Here is a 19,061-nt window from a genome sequence, read left to right as displayed (position 1 = left end):
CTCGACTCATTCAGACTGTGACAGCCGCTGGAGAGGCTGGCTCAGGACACTGCGTTTGCGGATCATCACACTGAGGCTGAGCCACTTTGGAAAACAGTGTGGCACCTTCTTAGAGAATCAGACTCCACTTACCAGTGAACCCAACAGTTTGACTGAAAAATATACCTAAGAGAACTGAAAATATACATTTGCCTAAAAACTTATATGCAAACGTTTATAACAGTGTAATTTATAAGAGTCCCGAACTGGAAACAATTCAAATGTCTATCAGTTGATGAACTGATAAATAATACGTGCTTTATCCAGACAATGGAGCATTATTTAATAGTAAAAAGAAACCAAGTACCAATATATGCTGCAACATGGATAAACTTCAAAAAACATTATAGTAAGTGAAAAAGGCCAGACACGAAAGGCTACATTTTATATGATTCCATTTATGAAATGTCCAGAACACACACGTCTATCGAGGCAGAAAGCAGATTAGTGGTGTCCAGGGCTGAGAGTAGCGATGAAGATTAATCATAAGTAGGCACCAGAGATCTTACTGGGCTGACAGAAATGTCCTAAACCAGATCGTGGTGATGGCTGCACAACTCAGTAAATTTATAAAAATTATAGTGAAGTTTTTTTTTTGTAAAAAGTCAAGGCTGAGAAAGACTGAATAACTTTTATCTGAAGCTTCCAAGACTAATAGCTAGCAAAGTCAGAGGTCAAACCCGGGCAGGTGGCTCTAGAGAGCACTTTTGTGTGTGTGTGTGTGTGTGTGTGTGTGTGTGTGTGTGTGTGTGCAGTACTGGAGGTTAAATCCAGGGAGTGCTGCACTACATCCCCATCCCCAGCCCTTTTCTTTTTCTTTCTTTCTTTTTTTTTTTGCAGTACTGGGGATGAAACTCAGGAGCTAAGTCTCCAGTCCAAAAACTGTTTCACTTTTTTTCCCCCCAGCCCTTTTTAATTTTGTTTTTGTTTTTGGTACTGGGGATCGAACTCAGGTCCTTGAGCTTGCGAGGCAGTCACCAGAACCACTGAGCTAAATCCCCGGCCCACCCTTTTTAATTTTTATTCTGGAGAGGATCTTGCTACGTTGCCCATGTTGGCCTTGAACTTTCCATCCTCCTGCCTCATTCTCCAAGTAACTGGGGTTTCAGGCGTGTGGCACCAGGCCCAGCTATTCTTGCCTGCTTTCTTGCAATGTCTGTGGAAAAGGTAATATTTTGGTTGCATCTTGAGGTCTTTACTCAAGTTGTCCTCCACTGGGAAGCCTTCTGTGCTTCCATCTTTGAACCTCATTTCCTTTTAAGGCTGGATCACGATGCATAAACAGAAGAGTCAATGCCTGCAGAAGACAGGAGACAGATGCCAGCCTTGAGGACACTCTGTGACCCAGGGACAGATGTGGGCTCTGAAAAGCTGCTCAGCTGGACCTGGGGACTGGCTTCTGTCCAGGCCTGGTTCACACATGCAGAGATATCCTCTTTGGCCTCTCTTCAGGCTGGTAAAAGCAACGATTTTCTTCTTCAGCCTCCTTGGGAATTCTTAGCTGTCTGTAGGCTCCTCCCGGATGCACTTTTGAATTAGGGCCAAGAAGACAGTGGGAAACAGAGGCTTTAGAAAGCATTGCTAAAACGCTTCCTGTTCAGTGTCCACTCGGTTACAGTGATACACAAAGAACAGGGTGGTGGCCACGGTCCCTCTTGGTGAAGGCAATAAGGGGTCCATTGTCTGGAGAGATTGAAAAGTGAAGAATAAAATACATGTAGAATTGCCATACATTACTAATTCTGAACAATGTCAGTGCTAAAATATCCCTCCCCTGTCCCCAGCTCTCCGTAGGTGACTATACCAGCTGGGAGGAGATTGAGTGGCAAAGTTAGCAGAGAGGCTCAGGACAGACTGGCCTAAGCCAAAAAGGTGAAATGTTCAATGAACTGGGGCCTTTGGGGAAAAGCCTCTCTCCTCAGCTTTATTTAATTACAGCAGCCAGCACGAGTCTGGCCTGCCTTTCTCAGGTCCAGTTCTACATTCTTGGGAGACAGAATCTAATTGGTCCAGTGTGGGTGATGCCCGGAAAAAGATGCCCTAAAACTGGTGCTTTTAGGACCCACAGGAGGGGATGTTCTGGCCAGACACCCCCAAATACAGCTACTATGCTGTATTTATCAGGGTTCAGCGTGAGAGGTGCTGAACAGTTCGTTCTTCAGAATGCAGGCCAGGGATTTAGCTCAGTGGTTCTGCCGCCTGCTTCACAAGCGCATGGACCCAAGTTTGATTCCCAGTACCAAACAAAACAAAACAGAACACTTATGAACCTGTTTATATGCCTGTTTCCTTTCTCATTTTAGTTACCTGGAGAAAATCTTTCTTTCTTAATATAGGACAGTGCTTGACTGAAAAAAACAGCCCATAAGGTGATGAGCAAAGGACCACACAAGAAAGGCCTGGCTGTATGTGCGTGAGGGGGGCCTGGTGGTGGGGGGAGCAGAGGGGGTGGTTTTGCCTCTGAGTGAGGCGCAGCTCTGTGCCTCCTGGGGGGAGCTTCCCTTTACTTTGGAGTGGTTGGAAACAGATATGTTGCAACTGGATGCAGAGACCAGAGACTCCCAGAGGAGAGCCACATCTGTCTCTGTCCCGCTTATTCTATTCTTTCCCATGGATTTTCCATTCTTGCATCCAGACAACTCTTAGTAAGGAATTTCCAGCCTGTATTTTCTCAAGACAGATTGTTCTGGTGGTTGGCAATCTTCTTCTTCTTCTTCTTCATCTTCTTCTTTTTTTTTTTTTTTCTTTCTTCTGCCAGGGATCCAACTCAGGACCTTGTGCCTGCAAGGCAGGTGTGGCACCACCGAGCTAAATCCCTGGCCCTCTAGTGGTTGACAGCCTTGTCTCCAGTCCTTCCCTGCTCTCACCCCGACTGGAAACAGTGTTGACTGGCAAGTGAGAATAGAGGCCTCAAAGCCCTCTGAGGAGATGCTGTCGGAGGGACCAGTGGTCTACACAGGGCTCTGATCAGAAATGTGTCAGTCGAATCTTATCCTGCTTCTAGTTTTCACTCACAGAGATGAGACACAGAGGAACAAACTGGAGGATACAGTGAGGAATGAGTGTGCCAAGTGGAGCATGTGGACGTTAGGCCTGGCTGCCCCCTAAAAGCTGAGGAACAAGTTCTAGATTAAAAGAGGCCAAACTGCAACAACCACATGTAATACACAAATTTTAATCGGCTCCTGGTTCAAATAAAAGTACATAAAAGATACTTGACAGGATACTAGAGAAACTTGTCTAAACTGTTACGATCGGACTTCCAGTAAGACGACAGAGTGGTGAGCAGCAGAGAAAGAGCCTGTCCAAGATTTGGTATCCAGATGCTGGAAGATAGCAATGTGAGGACAGGAAAAAGGAGGGGAGTGGGTACTGGGGACCCAGGAAGGATCTGAATCGAGACCTGAAGCCCACAGGGAGAGTGAAGAGGGAAAACTTCAACGAATGGGAGAGGTGGATCAAACCAGCAGACCCATGGTTGACTGCTGATGACCCCAGGGTTCCCCACAAAGAAATGCACGAATGAAATATAGCAGAGGATACAGCAGACTGCAGTGGCTAGTGAGTTATTCAGGTTCAGACATCCCCCAGGAGAGGGTGATTGGTGAGTAGCCACTAGGAGAGGGGCCACTGAGCTCAGAACTCAGAACAGGTAAGCCTGCGGATTTGGCTCAGTGGTTCTGCTACCTGCCTCACAAGCGCAAAGGCCAGAGTTTGATCTCCGGTAGGAAAAAAAAAAAAAAAGGAACAGCTATGGGCCTGCTCCACCTAGTGGCTCCCTATGTCACAGTGAGGCTGCTGAGATCAAGTCAGCAGGAGGTCAGGGAGCCGAGTTCAAGACAGCGGGAGGCACATGGAGTATTATAGGCTGAACAAATCTGGCCTCACAGCCAGAAACCAGCCTGAGTTTCAGTGGAACTAAAGTGCAGGCTTACTGGACTATGCATTACCACACCGTCAAGCTGTGGGTAGCTTGCTGAGTTTAATCAACTCAGATCTAGTCTCTGTCTGTCTACATTATCTACTAGTGACAGTAGAGACAAGCTTTGAAGTGAACATTTTTCCCCTCTCTTTCCTGGTTTTTGTTTTTGTTTTTTCTTTATTGCTTGTTCCTGTTTTTATACAAATGTGAACATAGTTTCTAGTTTTCTTTGCTGTAGTAGTCCTGTTCTTGTTTTTATTTCTTCCTTCTCTTTCCCTCCTTTTTCATCAGCTTCTGAAGGTTTGTGTGATCTTCCTTCGTCCTCCATCCTTGCTTGTAATCTCTTTCTCTACTTCTTTTTCTCTACTCCCTGCTCTCCATCCCCAACCCCTTTTAAATTTTCTCTCCTGAGTGTAAAATCACCATATTAAGGGCTTATTTACTGCATACAATTTTCCAGTTCATTTTACATTTTGTTATATAACCACAAATATAGTTAATATGGGTAAAGGCCGAATATTAATAATGACCACAGTTCATCATTTTCTAGGCTGTGTTTGATGCTGATATTATTGCTGATTGTACTACTTTAGCCAAGGTAACATAACTGTGTTAATCAGTTGTTCTTCCTGGTATACCAAGTCTAAGAATATCTGAGGGTCTTAAAAAATACTATAGACCAGTGCAAAGAACCAGGGGCTGGGCCAAGTAGGCAGCAATCTCTCATCTCCAATAAATTGAAGAGATAGAATCTTGCAACTGACTCAGAAAAGCCAGCTACACCTGGAAGACACCTCTGGGAAATAGTCATTTCCTAAATACTAGCAACAAAGTTACTCACCAAAAGCAATTCACAAGTATCAACCCAGGAATTAAACTTGTTTTAAAAACATAGAAAATTAGGCCCTCTCCGGCAGGCTGCGTTTGCCATTTTCAACGCCAGAGGGTCTTCTCGGCCACACCCTCCCCTGCTGGCCCTGCTGCCGCCATCTTCAGCACCAGAAAGGTAGCCGCGGGGCACCCCCAGTCCCCGCAACCTTCCCCCTCACGCTTTTAGACCTCCTGATTGTACCAGTCTTTGGACCTACTCTCTAGAGGCAGAGGTGGTCATAAAGAATATTTTCTGGCACTTTCAACTTTGAACATCTTTAAAAAAGTGGTGGGGGAAACTTATAGTAGAACTGAGAGGAGTTCAGCCCTTTAGGAGGTTGGGGAACTCAGTCTGGGCCTTGCAGCCCGAGCTCAGTCTGCTTTGTGGGGTTCTGCCACCAGCTAGCTGAGGTCAGGGGACTCGGCTCCGCAAATGGCAGCACATATTATATATTATGATAGCAGTGATATAGTCTCAAAGAGGCCCTTTAAACCCATTTTTGTTTCTTTCTTTTTTTCATCCTATTCTGTAAATTCTTTTTTTTTCTTTTTGTTGTCTTTCTCTAACTCAGTCTCTTACTCCACTATAGTATCCCTCATCTCTCTTTTTGTTTCTGCCCTTGTCCTAATTCAGATCTCTTCTTTTATTATTTTTTTTCTCTTTTCTTTATGCTCTTTTCTTATGTTATTCTAGCTCACTCAAGGGTTACTATATTTCCATTTTGTTTGTTCTTTTTGAATTTAACAATTTCCTGACGATTGTCTGGCCATTCTACATCTTTTGGCTTCATATGAAACATTCTCTAATTCTTATACTTATCTACTCCTCTTATCTTAACTTTGTTTTAAGTCCCCATTGTAAATGGTAAATATCCTCATTGAAAAGTTTATTTACTGTAAGCATATTTTGGATTACTTCTTGATCTTAATTAAATTCACATGGTTTGAAGGTGCTAGGTTGATGACTACCATAAGTGGTCAGTTTGCAAATTGTGCTTCATTATATTGTGGTGCTGATTGTATCAATTAGGATAAAGGATTGTGATTGATTCAATGAGCTGTTTTCTTCAGTATGATGAAAATGAGAATGTCTATGAGTCATTAGAGACCCATGGGCTGCAGCCCAACTATATCAGGAAGACCTAAATAATAATCTAAAGGTTAAAAACTAAGGATAACCCAACAACAATAGTAAAATGAGAAAACACTTAAGCAAGATACAGGGACAGACTTCCAGTTCACCAATGGCAAATAGTGGGGCAAATGAGGATGAAAAGTCTGATAGTGAATCATCAGGACACCCTGAACTCCAAGCCCAGGAAGCAACAAAACTGATCAATCAGGCTCTAGAGAAATATAAAACCGAAGTAATTTCCCAGATAATCATAGAGATGACAAGCAAAATGAAAGTTATAATTCATAAGCTCAGGACCATGATAGAAGCCATGAATGCACAGCATAAGAAAGAATTGGAAACAATAAATGCCCAATACAAGAAAGAAGTGGAATCCATAGGACAGATTCAAACAGATACCCAGGAGATTAAAAACTCCATTGAGAGTGTTCACAAAAGAATAAAAGAATCCAAAGATAAAATCGCAGATATAGAAGATAAAATTGCAGTCAGTGACCATGAAAAGAGGTCTCTTAAAAACAGTAGGAGATCATGAGAAATTGATACAACAACTCTTAGACGATACTAAGAATAACAGGATTGATAGGAATTCAAGAAGTAGTAGGAGAAAATGTAAATGGCTTAAAAAAGCTGCTCACAGAATATAGAAAACTTCCCAAATAGAGGGGAAGAATTTGACATACAGATAAGTGAGGCATATAGGACTCCAACTAGCCATGATAAAAAAAAAATCTACACCTAGACATATAATAATCAAGACCCCAGAAACCCTACAGAAGAACAAAATACTACAGGAAGTAAGAGACAAGAAACAAATTACATGCAAAGGAAAGCCTATCAGAATTACAGCAGACTTTTCAATACAAACTCTTAGGTTAAGGAGAGCCTGGAATGAGATATTTCAAGAACTAAAAGAAAACAACCTCCAACCTAGACTGATGTATCCCATGAAACTTTCTTTTAAAATGGATGGGGAAATATTTCCAGGATAAAGAACACCTGAGGAACTTTATGACTACCAAACCAGCACTACAACGAATTCTAAACAATATCCTAGAAAAAGACAATGAAGGTAACAACACAATGAGGCCCAACAGAGCAAATCAAATAGGGAAGCCAAGAAACTAAAAGGAGAAGGCGAAAAAAAAAACCATGATAATAAGTTAGTACATATCGGTTATAACCATCAATATTAACAGCCTCAATTCACCAATCAAGAGAAATAGACCAGCAGAATGGATTAAGAAGCAAGATCCAATAATATGTTGTATACAAGACATGTCTAGTGTAAAAAGAAGCCCATAGACTGATAGTGAAAGGACAGAAAACTTCTTCATGTAACAGGAGCTCCCTCCACCAAAAAAAGCAGGGCTAGCAACCTTATTCACAAAGTAAGTATCAAATTTAAACTGATTGAAAGAGACAAAGAAGCTCACTACATCCTTGTGAAGGGAACAATTCAAGAGGAAGATATAACAAATAATTTATTTTTAATTTATTGAGTATGTCAGAAAGTATATATGCTTTTTCCCCCCTCTTTTCTTCTTTTTTTTCCTTTTTCTTTTTCTTCCTCTGATGCTGGGGATTAAACTCAGCACATTGTTCTGGCTAGGCAGTTGCAGCACTATTGAACTAAATCTCAGGCCTTACATTTCATATTTTAAAAATGTATCAATATATTAATCTTTGTCTCTATATGTTGGTCTACCAAATTGATGAGTTATTTTGGTTCTCATTTTCTTTGCTTTTTTATTTGAGAATTTATGAAATCTGTATATATGAGTAGTATGAAAAGTATTAAGGCCCATCTGTCATTTTCCTCTTTCATCTCTGCTTTCTACAAACTTCCTTTTCTGTCACTACAGCTTGTTTGGTTGGAAATTTGTTAAGATAAATGTTGTTATGTTATCAATATATCTTTGTACCTATTTTCTACTGATGATGAATATTAATTTTTAAGTAAATTTTATTATAACTATACTTAATCATTAATATCATTTAGTATCTGATACATATTACAAATTCTCCAATTTCTTCAAAGATGATATTTGTTTTTTCTCAAATTATACAAATCACCAACATTCCACACATCACTGCATTATTTTATTATACCTAAGTATATATTGTATTGTAGAAATATGCATTGTCTATATGTGGGGGGGTATGTTTTTACATATATGTGTGCACTATTAAATGAGAAACATAGGCTTGAATGTGGTAGGATTGTGCACATTTGGCATATTGATAGTTTCTCTGGCAACCTTATGCTTTCTCTAAATTACATGCTTGACTTCATAGTCATTCATTTGGGAAGAACATTACATATCTATTGGTGTTAAATTCTACCATTATGCTTATAAAATATAATAAAAAGTATGGGATATAATAAAATAGAAACAGAAAAATCTGATCTTAAAAATGTGAACTTTTTTAGTTGCTTTTGGATTTCAAATATAAGTATATTTTTTTCTGTGGGAAGTTTTGTTAGAAAATGTAAATAGTACAATCAACAAGTATTGATATTTATCAATTAAACCAAGGAGTTTATAAATCATAAAATTTTGAGGACAGTTTCTCAACTATAATATGTGACTTTGTTTTATTTATAATTACATTATTTCAAAAATTTAAGAAAATGAGAAAGAACATAATGTTTGAAGATCATATCAAACTAATGTATTTGATTAGTCTGTGTTACATAAGTTCTTGTTTATTTCTTATCCTTTTTTTGCTGCCATATATATGTATATTTGAAATTTTTATTTAGTATCTTCATTTCTTGTTATCATGTATCTTTGCAATCTTAAACTTTAAAAAACATAGAAAATTAGAAGATACTTAAACAAGATGCAACCCCAGACTTCCATCTCACCAAAGGCAAACTCACTGGGAAATGAGGTGGAACAATCTGAAAACCACTTATCTTGACTCTCCAGAGTGATAACAGTGGAAAAAACAAAGCAGATGAATGAGGCTCTAGAAAAATATCAACTCAGAAATAATTTATCAGATAACTACAGAGATGGTGACCATGCTTACGAACTCTAGAGCAAATTCAGATTTAAAAAAATAAAATACAGGAGTTTAGGAAAATGATGGAAAACATGAATGCCCAGAATAGGAAAGAAATGGAATCCATGAAACATAATCAGACAGATCTCTAGGAGATAAAAAACTCCATTAAAAGTATACTCAGAAAAATGAGCTAATATATATATAAAGAATGAGCTAATGTGAGGACAGAATATCAGATACAGAAGACAGGATTGTGGTTAGTGATCATGAAAAGAAAGATTTTTTAAAAATAGTGAGGGACCAGCCAAAGATTTAGCTCAGAGGTTCTACTGCCTGCCTCACAAGTCTAAGGACCTGAGTTTGATCCCCAGTACCAAAAGGGAAAAAAAAAAAAAGCAAGGGACCTCAAGAAATCAGTCCGGCAGCTGCTAGATGACGCAAAGAAGAATAACATAAGATTGATCAGGGTCAATGAAAAAGCAAGAGTGCAAATGACATAAAAAACATATTCACAGAAGTAATAGCAGTAAACTTCTAAGACAGGGAAAAAGAATTTGACATACAAATAAGTGAAGCATATAAAACTAATTAGCCATGATTTAAAAAATCTCTACAAAGGCATATAATAGTCAAGACTCCAGAAATCCAATACAACAAAATATTAAAAGCTATTAGAGAAAAGAAACAACTATAAAGGAAAGCCCATCAAAATCACAGCAGATTTCTCAACACAAACCTTCAAGGCAAGGACAGCTTGTAGTGAAGTATTTCAAGTCCTGAAAGAAAATAGCCTCCAGCCCAGATTGATGTACCCCATAAAACTACCTTTCAGAATTAATGGAAAAATAAGATAGTTCCATGACAAACAACACCTGGAGAAATTCATGAACACCAAACCAGCACTTCAAAGTTTTCTAAAGGCTATCCTAGAAAGAGATAACAAAGATTAAAACTCCATGAACCCAACAGAATGAATCAACTAGGCAAAGCAAGAAATTAAATAGAGGAAGAAAAAGGGAGCCAAAAAAAGGAAAATAACATAACAAGGATAAGTCAATACTACATACCAATTATAACCATCAGTTATTTTTTTAAGTACCAGAATTGAACTGAGGAACTTGCATTTGCCAGGCAGGCACATAACCATCAATATTAATGGTCTCAGTTCAGCAGTCAAAAGAAATATGCTACATGCAAGAAACACATTTAATTAAAGAATTCACATGCTGAAAGTCAAAGGATAGAAAGCAATATTCCATGAGACAGGAACCTGGAGAAAACCAAGGGTAGTTATTCTGTTTACAGGCAAAGTGGATTTCAAACCAAGACCAATTAAGAGAGACAAAGAAGTTCACTACATCCTTGTAAAGGGAACAATCCAAGAGGAAGAGATAACAATTGTAAATATATATATGCACCAAATAGTGTATATATACACCCAAAGTCTTCAGAGAGAAATCTTGGCCACTTTTTCATTTTGCTGTGTGTGTCTAGGAGACTAAGAGCTCAGTGAGACCTCTTTAAATGTCTGAGGCACACTGAGAACAGACAAACAAATATGGTAACACTTAGGAGGGTACAGTGAGACTTCATTAAGTCAAGTTCATGATGAGAAGTGCTCAGAAAACACATTTGCCTAAGACAATCAGATTAGATTCTATTCACATGCTTCTTATAGTCTTTCAATAACTGAATAATTGGCCCCCAAGTGAAATGAGGTTTTAACATCTCTGGGGAAGCTGGGGTTCATGAATCAAAGACCTTGTTTTATAATGATTCTGGAAATGATTTTCTCACTCCCATTGTAAAATGAAGAGTTGTACCTCAATTGTGGGCAGGACTTATTTATAACCATGGTAAATAGTCCCCACCCTGTCCCACCATACTTTGTCCAGGGAATGACCTCGGACACCTTTGTGTTATTCCAGGCTAATGGTGCCCATGATGGGACCTGTCTTTCTGTCCCAACACCAAGAAAACAATGGATGAGACTTGAGCCATCTCCGGGCTTAGGAGCTCAAAAAGGGTCCTCTTGGTGGCACTCAGTGGCATAATTAAAAGCATTCCTGGGTTGTGCTTCTCAGGCACCCCAGAAACCTGCACTGTATGGAGAGTTTTCTGCTCTTAGGTTCCCTCACTAGCTCCATGCATTAGCTGCACAGGTACGATTACAGTTCCTAAGCGTAACCCTCATCCAGAGGCCCCTCTGCCTCTGTGGTGAGCATATGAACAAATGGAAGATAAACAGCTCAAGAAGTTTCTGGCTTGGGAGTTTGCTTACACTAATACTACAAAAAAAAAAGGATCATTAAGCACCCAAAAACTCCCCCACAAGGAATGATTCTGTGATGATACTCTATGTTTACCAAGCATTTATTATCACATCCCAACTCAGCTAAGCCCTTGAGATGCATTTTGTGGGGGGGCGGGTACTGGGAATCTAACTCTGGACCTTGCGCTTTTGAGGCAAGTGGCAGAACCACTGAGCTAAATCCCTGACCCTGAATGCATCTTTTATTTGGGCTCTTAAAACAATCCCTGTGAAAATGAACTACTATTACCCTTAACAATAGGCTTTCTCTCAGTAGTAAAACCCCACCTTATGGATGAGGATGCTGAATTTAAAAGGAAACTTCTCAGGAGCTGGGTGTAGTGATATAGGTCTGTAATCCAAGAGCTCAGGAGGCTTGAGACGGGAATTTCGTGAGTCTGTGGCCAACCTTGCCTGGGTAGCAAAAACCTGTACCAAAAAACCAAAAGTAAAATGAAGAAAGAAAGGGTGTGAGGGTCCCTCCTAAGGTGAGATGAAACCCAGAACTAGTTAGCTTTAAGAACCCTACTCCTGCCACATTCCTGGCCACACAGCCAAATGGACCAGGCGGATGGGTGACTGCAGAGAACAAGGGAGCAGCTGCCTGCTGGGACAGAGGCTTCATAGACAGGGATCTTTGGTTCACTGCTCTTTCCCCAACCCAGAATTGTGCCTGACAAATGTTTTTCTAAGAATGAAAGGACAGGCCATTAGTGGCTATTTGTCACCCAACCTCAGCCATCATACACCCGGCCTAGGAGTGTGTGGGTGAGGAACATAGAAGAAGTCAAGTTTGATCAGCAAATTACCCTGTGGGTTGTGGATCTATGACTTATGGCATGGGGTTTACATGACTGGAAATGTGTTCAGATTTTGCCTTGGTGGGTCATGGCTACAGACGTGCAAGAGGGACCATCACAGACAGCCCCACCAGGGAAGCCAGAGGAGGCAACAGGGACAGGTATCAGGGCTGGGGCCCCCGCCCTGAGTATTTCCTGTACACTGAAGATGAGGCTGAGGGCAGGAGAGACAGGCTGAAGAAAGGATGTGAGAATCCAGTGGAAGGAAGAGGGAGGCAGATGCCTAGCTCCTGCCCCAGCTGGCCAGACTCTCTCTGGGCACCTCCTTCCTCCTGCCTCTCCCCTGTTGGGCAGTCTGAGAGAACAATGGAAGTGGAATCCCAAGTCCCCTCCCGCCTTTCAGGGTTGGGCCCTCTTCCTCCGTCCTACGGAGAGGAATGCTTTCTTGTCCTGGCCTAGCGGTGCCTGCAGGGAAGAACAGCCTGGCTCCCCGGGGACTGGAGGCTTTGTGGCCAGAGCAGATGACAATGGGGTTGGAGTAGGGAAGGGGAGGGTGGGTTGGATCTTTTCAGAATTTTTCTTGGGTTTCTAATGAGTATTTTTGCTCTTTTTTCCTGCTCATTATGGGGTCTCTGTGGTGAGGCACTAAGTCACACTAAGTCAGTCAAGGGCCTTTTCTGACTTTTGGAGTAGACCTCTCAGTAGGCTCACTGTGGCAGTGCCTCTCATCTGGGCAGGGATATGGGCTAGCTGAGCCTTTTACTCCTGGCCTTCTAACACTCCCAGAAGCTGGCTCATCTCTCTTCCCCCATGTGATAAGGCAGCCATTTGAATCTCTTCTCTGGGGGGAGGTCACTCATTCCCAGCCAACCTTTGTGGATGAGGAGAATCTCTCAAGAACAGCCCACAAAGACCAGACTATGCCCCTGGATACTCTGCTTCATCCCAGGTCCCAGGACCCCTTGGAAACTCTTCAGGTTTCCTCTAGATTTTCAAAAGGCATAAGTGGGTACCTCTGAGGCTGGGAGGAGATGGAGGGATTCACACTGGGCCCCAGGAGTAACGGGTTTGGGAGTTTGTTGTGGTTGTCTAAAATATCCCTCCAAAAACTCATTAAGTTGAGTGAGCCTTTGGGAAGTGATTAGATCAGAGGACTCAAACCTCCCCCTGCTCTGCTTCTTGGCTGCCAGAAGAAGGTATTCACCTTCTTACCTTACCTCCGCCATCTCTTTCAATCTTGCTATTCTTTCTCACCTCAGGCCCATTGCCACTGAACCAGTTGACCATGGACTAAAGCCTCTGAAACCATATGCCAAAATAAATATTTCCTCCTTAAAGTTGTTTATGTCAGGCATTTTGTCAGGGACAAAAGGCTGACTAACCCTAAGGTTGTGTACTGGGTTTTGGGGTACTGAAGTCTACTTCTGGAAGTGGTTTCTAGGTCTTTTCTGTAACAGACAAAGAAATGAATGAAACAAACAAAAATAGTGGCTAGATTTTACATCTATTACAGGCAGGAAAAAGCTCCAGAAGGGTAGGGAAATAAAAGGCTCTATAGAGTGAGTTCGGGCAGAGGAAAAGGGAGAAAAAATTAAAACTAGAAATATATTCTACAAGGCCAGGGATTTAGCTCAGTGGCACTATGCCTGCCTCACAAGCACAACAAGGTCAACCCTCGGTACCAGAGGGGGGAAAAAAAACTTTCTGCAGTGTAGGGTGGGCTATGGTGAAATAGTAAGCACTTAATGGTGACTGTCTCTTTGTTATATTTCTCACGCTAGGGTCACATTGAGGTCATCCTATCAAAAAGCCTGCTTGAGCCCTCACAAGAAGTCTGCAAGCAAGGTTATGCAAATTGTTCTGCGCATGTGTTCTTGGTGCACATCCTTTCTCAGCCAGTGTTAACCGTGCCCTACCTTCCTGTCTCAGTCAAGCTCACCAAGGCCCAGGAAGGATGGCTGGGCCTTCCTCATGATTTGGGAGGTTTGAGGTAACTGTTGGATCTGGGGATGGTGGGATGAGGAGGGGTTAGAAGGAACTGACTGCCTTAGACGCGCGAGCTAATGGGGAGATGGGAATAAGCATGGCTTGGAAAATCTGGAGGAGGTGCCTGGGTGCCGTCCTGCCTCTCAGCTGGGGGCCCATAAAAAGGACACAAGCTACTGACCACAGTAATGAGAGCTCCTCCGGGAGCCAAGCACCATGATCCGCTTATTCAGCCGCTGCTGGTAGAAGTGGTACAGTCACACGTAGGACAGTCATGCGTGAACCACTGGTGGTTCAAGCCACCCAGCAGCGAGTGTGCGAATTACAGCCCTGTTGTAAGTGTGTTAACCCTTGCAAGTCTGTGAGGAGAATGCCACATTACTCTTACAGGTGCGGGAACAGACAGAGAAGGAACGCAAGTTACTCTTTTTCCCCTCAGGGATTGACCCCAAGACCCCGTGCACACTAGGCAAGTGTTCTACCACGACCCACACCGGCCACCCTGCAAGTTACCCGTTTTTCACACAGCTGACCGGAAGTGGTGCCAGGCACGTTTGACCTTGAGCTCCTGACAGTCTCCCTTCAGGGTAGGTGTGAAAGATTTGGGCTGTTTCCTAGTGGAAATTCCAATGTCTCTGCTGTCTGAAGGTCGCTTCCCCCGACCAGGTCAGAGTCCGCAAACACAGCTCCTTCCATTTGCCACCTGAGGGTCTACTCCTGTCTGCCAGCCTTCCAGGCTGGATGAGGGTAGAGGGCCACAGCTGTCTCAGCTGCACACGCGAAGCTTCTAGTCACACTGCTGTCAGCTGTGCTGCTGCCCCCCAGGAATGAAATGCTCTGTGGTTCCCTCTTGCGAGGGTGAACCCCACTTCTGCTCTCGTGTGGAAATGACGGGAGGGTTGAGCTGCAGGTCCAGCAGCCACAGCCCATCTCTGGTGTGGAACCCTCCTCAGTGCTGTGGACCCCCGAGCCAGGCCAGCTTTCCGGGCTATTGGCTCAGCTGGGGCTCAGTGCACCGGGTCTGCTAGGTTGGTACCACTGGTTCATCTGATTCGCAGATTTCTTTTTCTTGTTGTGACTAGGTTTCTGTTGGTTTGTGTCTTTTGGCTTTTGTTTCTGTGTTTGTGTTTTGGCTGCTGGCTCTTTTCATTTTGTCCTTCTGGGTTTATATCTTTATTTTAGTGGGTTTTGCAATGCTAAATATATGTATGTTTAATCTCCTATCTTTGAATTGCTTTTGTATTTACTGGTCACCTACAGCTTTCAGGCTTTGGGCAAAAAGTGTGTGTGTGTGTGTGTGTGTGTGTGTGTGTGTGTGTGTGTGTGTGTAAAATCAAAGCCCTTAAACTTATTCCGGCTCTTCTGTATTAATTTTGCAAACAAGTCAATGCGCGTCCTCTTGCTTCTGTCCCCTCCCATCACACTTCCACAACTGTTACGTCATTGTGGAACCCAGAGCCGTTGCATGATGCTAGCTGTCTCTCGTTCAGGGGTTGGCGCCCAGTGTTGGGTGACGGACTGATCGATGCCATGACTATCCCATACCTTACGGAGCGCTTCCTTAGTAAGAGATACTCAGGTGAATTTCCATAACTATGCTTTCCTTGCCAATTGAATTTCATTACAAACTATATCAGAGATGTTAAAGAGTAAGAATGCAGGGTGTGGAGAGGAATAACGCGAGAGTTGCCATTGTAGGTCCTACCGAACTCCATGTTGGTGGCCTTTGGTGTTGCCTCTTTAGACAAATGTTTCTCAAGGCTTCTGCACAGATTTATCATATATTTTGCCTTTTTAAAAATTTGTAAGGCACTTTATATGTTCATCATATTAATCCTTCATTAAATATGTTCCAAATATGTTCGCCCAGCAAGTTGCCTTTTAACTTTCTCTTTTTAAATGTAGCTGAATTTATCAAATGTTTCCTTTGCCATTTGAGCTTTTTTTACTTTTCTTTTTTAAAACTAATTCTGTTGATACACCTTTGATATACATAATGATCACAGTCATCATAGAGAATTTTTGTCCTTACTTTAAGAGTCTTTCCCCCAGGGCTGGGCATGGTAGCACACATTTGTATTGTCAGCACTTGGGAGGCTGAGGCAGGAAGATTGCTTGAGTTTGAGGCCAACCTGGGTTACAAAGTGAGTTCAAGGCCAGTCTTCTAGACCCTGTCTCAAAAAGCAAAACAAAAAATCTTTCCCTTATCCTCAAGCATATAAAAATATTTCTCTAATTTGACTTTTACTTATTTATTTATTTATTTATTTTGGTGGTACTGGGGATTGAACTCGGAACCTTGTGCTTGGGAAGCAGGCGGCAGAACCACTGAGCTAAATCCCCAGCCCCCTAGTTTGACTTTTAAAGGCTTTGTACTTTTGCCTTTCATATTTAAGTCTCAGAATGGCTTTCTTGAGATATAGTGTAAGGCGAGGATGAAATTTCATTTTTTTCTATTTAATTAACTGAATGTCTCAGAACCATTTATTAAATAGTCTAGTCTTTCTTCACGACCTGAAATGCCCATCAGTTATAAGTCAAGTCTCCATATATGCCTGGATATCATACTAGGTTCTGTCCTGTCCTGCCAGTCCACTTGTCTATCCTGTCCTATTGCTGCTCTGTCTTTATCACTCTAGCTTTAATAGTAAGCAATGCTATCTGGCTGGGTAGCTCCCATCCCACCCACTTGTTCTTTTGTATAACTGTCTTGGCGTTCTTGTACAGTTGCTCTTCCATACCCTTCTTTTTCTTTTTGTAATGGAGATTGAAACCAGGGCCTTGCTCATGCTAAGCACACAGTCTACCACTGAGCCACACCCAGCCTTCCATATACTGTGCGTGTGTATGTGTGTGTGTGTGTGTGTGTGTGTGTGTGTGTGTGTGTGTGTATGCCTTCACAAATGCTAGGCCATTACTCTACCACTGAGCTACATCCCCAGCCCATCCGTATATGTGTTTTTGAGACAGGGTCGCATTTTGCAGCCTGCTGTGAACTCACTACGGCCTTGTACTCGCTATGTAACCCAGGCTGGCCTCAGACTCATGCCACTCCTCCTGCCTCAGCTTCTCAAGTGCTGAAATTACAGGTGTGTGCCACCATGCATAGCTAGATATACTTTTTTTTGGTGGTGGTGGTGGTGGTTGTGGTACTGGGGATCAAACTCGGGACCTTGTGCTTGCCAGGCAGGCACAGTGCCACTGAGCTACATCCCGGGCCCTCCATACACATTTCTGAAATAGTTTTTTAAGTCTCTTGGGATTTTAATAGGCATTAGATTAAAAGTATAAATCAATTTGATTTGAATTGACAATTATGATACCGAATCTTCTTAACCAACAACCTTGTATTTCTCTCTATTATTTATATCTTTTATAATATCATTTAAAATTTGAGCTGGGCATGGTGGCACATGTCCGTAATCCCAGCACTCAGGAGGCTGAGGCAGGATGACTGCTTTGAGTTCAAGGCCAGCCTGGGCTACACAGTGAGTTCAAGGCCAGCCTGTCTCAAAAAAATAAGTAAATAAAAATAATTTGATTATTGCTGGGCATGGTGAAATGTGCCTATAGTGTCAGCACTTGGGAAACTAGGGTAGGAGGATTGCTTTAGGCCAGGAGTTAAAGACCAGCCTGGATAACTGAGAAAGACTTAATTAATGAATTAATTAATTGTCCTCGTTTTTTCCGCAGAACATTTACATGTCTTTTATAGATGTATTTCTATTACTTTAAACATTTTGACAGCTATCTTTACAGGAAAATGACACTTTCTGATTATTGCTAATAGAAATCTTATAAAAACATAATTTTTTTGTCAAGAAGTCTTATAAATCTTTGTTATTAGTTCAAGTGCTGTGCCTACATATTATTTGGGTGTTTCTGTATAGCTGATTATTCATCTGCAAATATCGATTGCTTTGTCCAACCTATCTTTTCTTGAAGTTCTTCAGTGTTTAATGGAACATTATCAGTCCTCCAGGTCCAATAAGAAAACATCAAGTACCACTTACTGGGTTCAAAATGACCATCTATCCATTTTATATAAACTCATTTTAGCAGCACTAAATACAAAAATAAGTTGGACCGCATATCTAAACCACCATTTATAAGGCTCTCAGGATTCCGAGGAGAATCGGAGAAAGAGCCCATTGACTTGAGTCCTGCGTTGGTTGAGGAAGACTCCTCACTCTGACCACAGATATCCGGCTAATGGGGAGCTTCGGGGGAACACTTCCAGACAGAAAGACTGCTCGTGACTTCCGCTGCTTTCTCCTAGGATACTGCAGGTGAGGTGTGGGCTTTGGAATCGGATGGATCACTCTGTGTGGCTCTGTGGCTGAGCCACAGAAACACAGGAAAATAAGCAGCCCAACCTTGCAGGGTTGCAGGGAGGGCTAACTGGGTTAGCCTATGCCAACTGTGTAAGACAACCTGGGCCCTGCTACATGCACGTTAATGTTGGCGTCCAAAGTTGCTCTGTAGTTGGACAGACCCTTGGGTTCTAAAAATTCATAGTCCTTTAGCACAGGAATAGAACACTGCTACCACGCAGGCGTGAGCTTGGAAAGAGAGCTTTCTTTGAAAAAGAAAAGAAAAATGACTCTTAAGCCTCACATCACTAGAGGAACAGATATAACACAATTAATATAAGGATGATATAGAAAGGATAAAAAACAGTAGATTTCAGTGGTCACCTGCAGAGTCAGGTGTGGAAGAGTACAAAAGGGCTGTCTATGTGCCGGACAGCCAGAGGATCCAGGCAAAGTCCAAGGCCTGGAGCTCATTGCAGAGTCCCATGACAGCCTGAATAGGCAAGTAGAAGGGTCTGCATTGGAAGGCAAGAGAGTCTGTGCTGGGAGCCTGGAGGACCTAGAGATGGCATCCAAAGGAGACACCCTTCTTTCCCTTTTTATTCCATCCAGGCTACGAGCCTATTGGCCGGTGCCATCTCTGTTCAGGGTGAGTCTTCCCTCTTCATTT

General features: G+C 42.2%; 1 long non-coding RNA gene across 1 annotated transcript; it reads left to right on the top strand.

Moving 5' to 3' along the window:
* The first annotated feature begins 13,885 nt into the window (after positions 1 to 13,885).
* On the top strand, positions 13,886 to 18,352 carry LOC104855111. Its single transcript, XR_778326.1, has 3 exons — positions 13,886 to 14,082; positions 14,518 to 14,665; positions 18,280 to 18,352. It is a non-coding gene; the product is annotated as an uncharacterized LOC104855111 (long non-coding RNA).
* The last annotated feature ends 709 nt before the right edge of the window (positions 18,353 to 19,061 follow it).

This window comes from Fukomys damarensis, unplaced genomic scaffold (assembly GCF_012274545.1).
Source record: "Fukomys damarensis isolate Sample0158 unplaced genomic scaffold, DMR_v1.0_HiC HiC_scaffold_3, whole genome shotgun sequence".
Taxonomy (NCBI): domain Eukaryota; kingdom Metazoa; phylum Chordata; class Mammalia; order Rodentia; family Bathyergidae; genus Fukomys; species Fukomys damarensis.
Note: the sequence above shows the minus strand (reverse complement) of the source record. Positions and strands in the feature narration are given on the sequence as shown.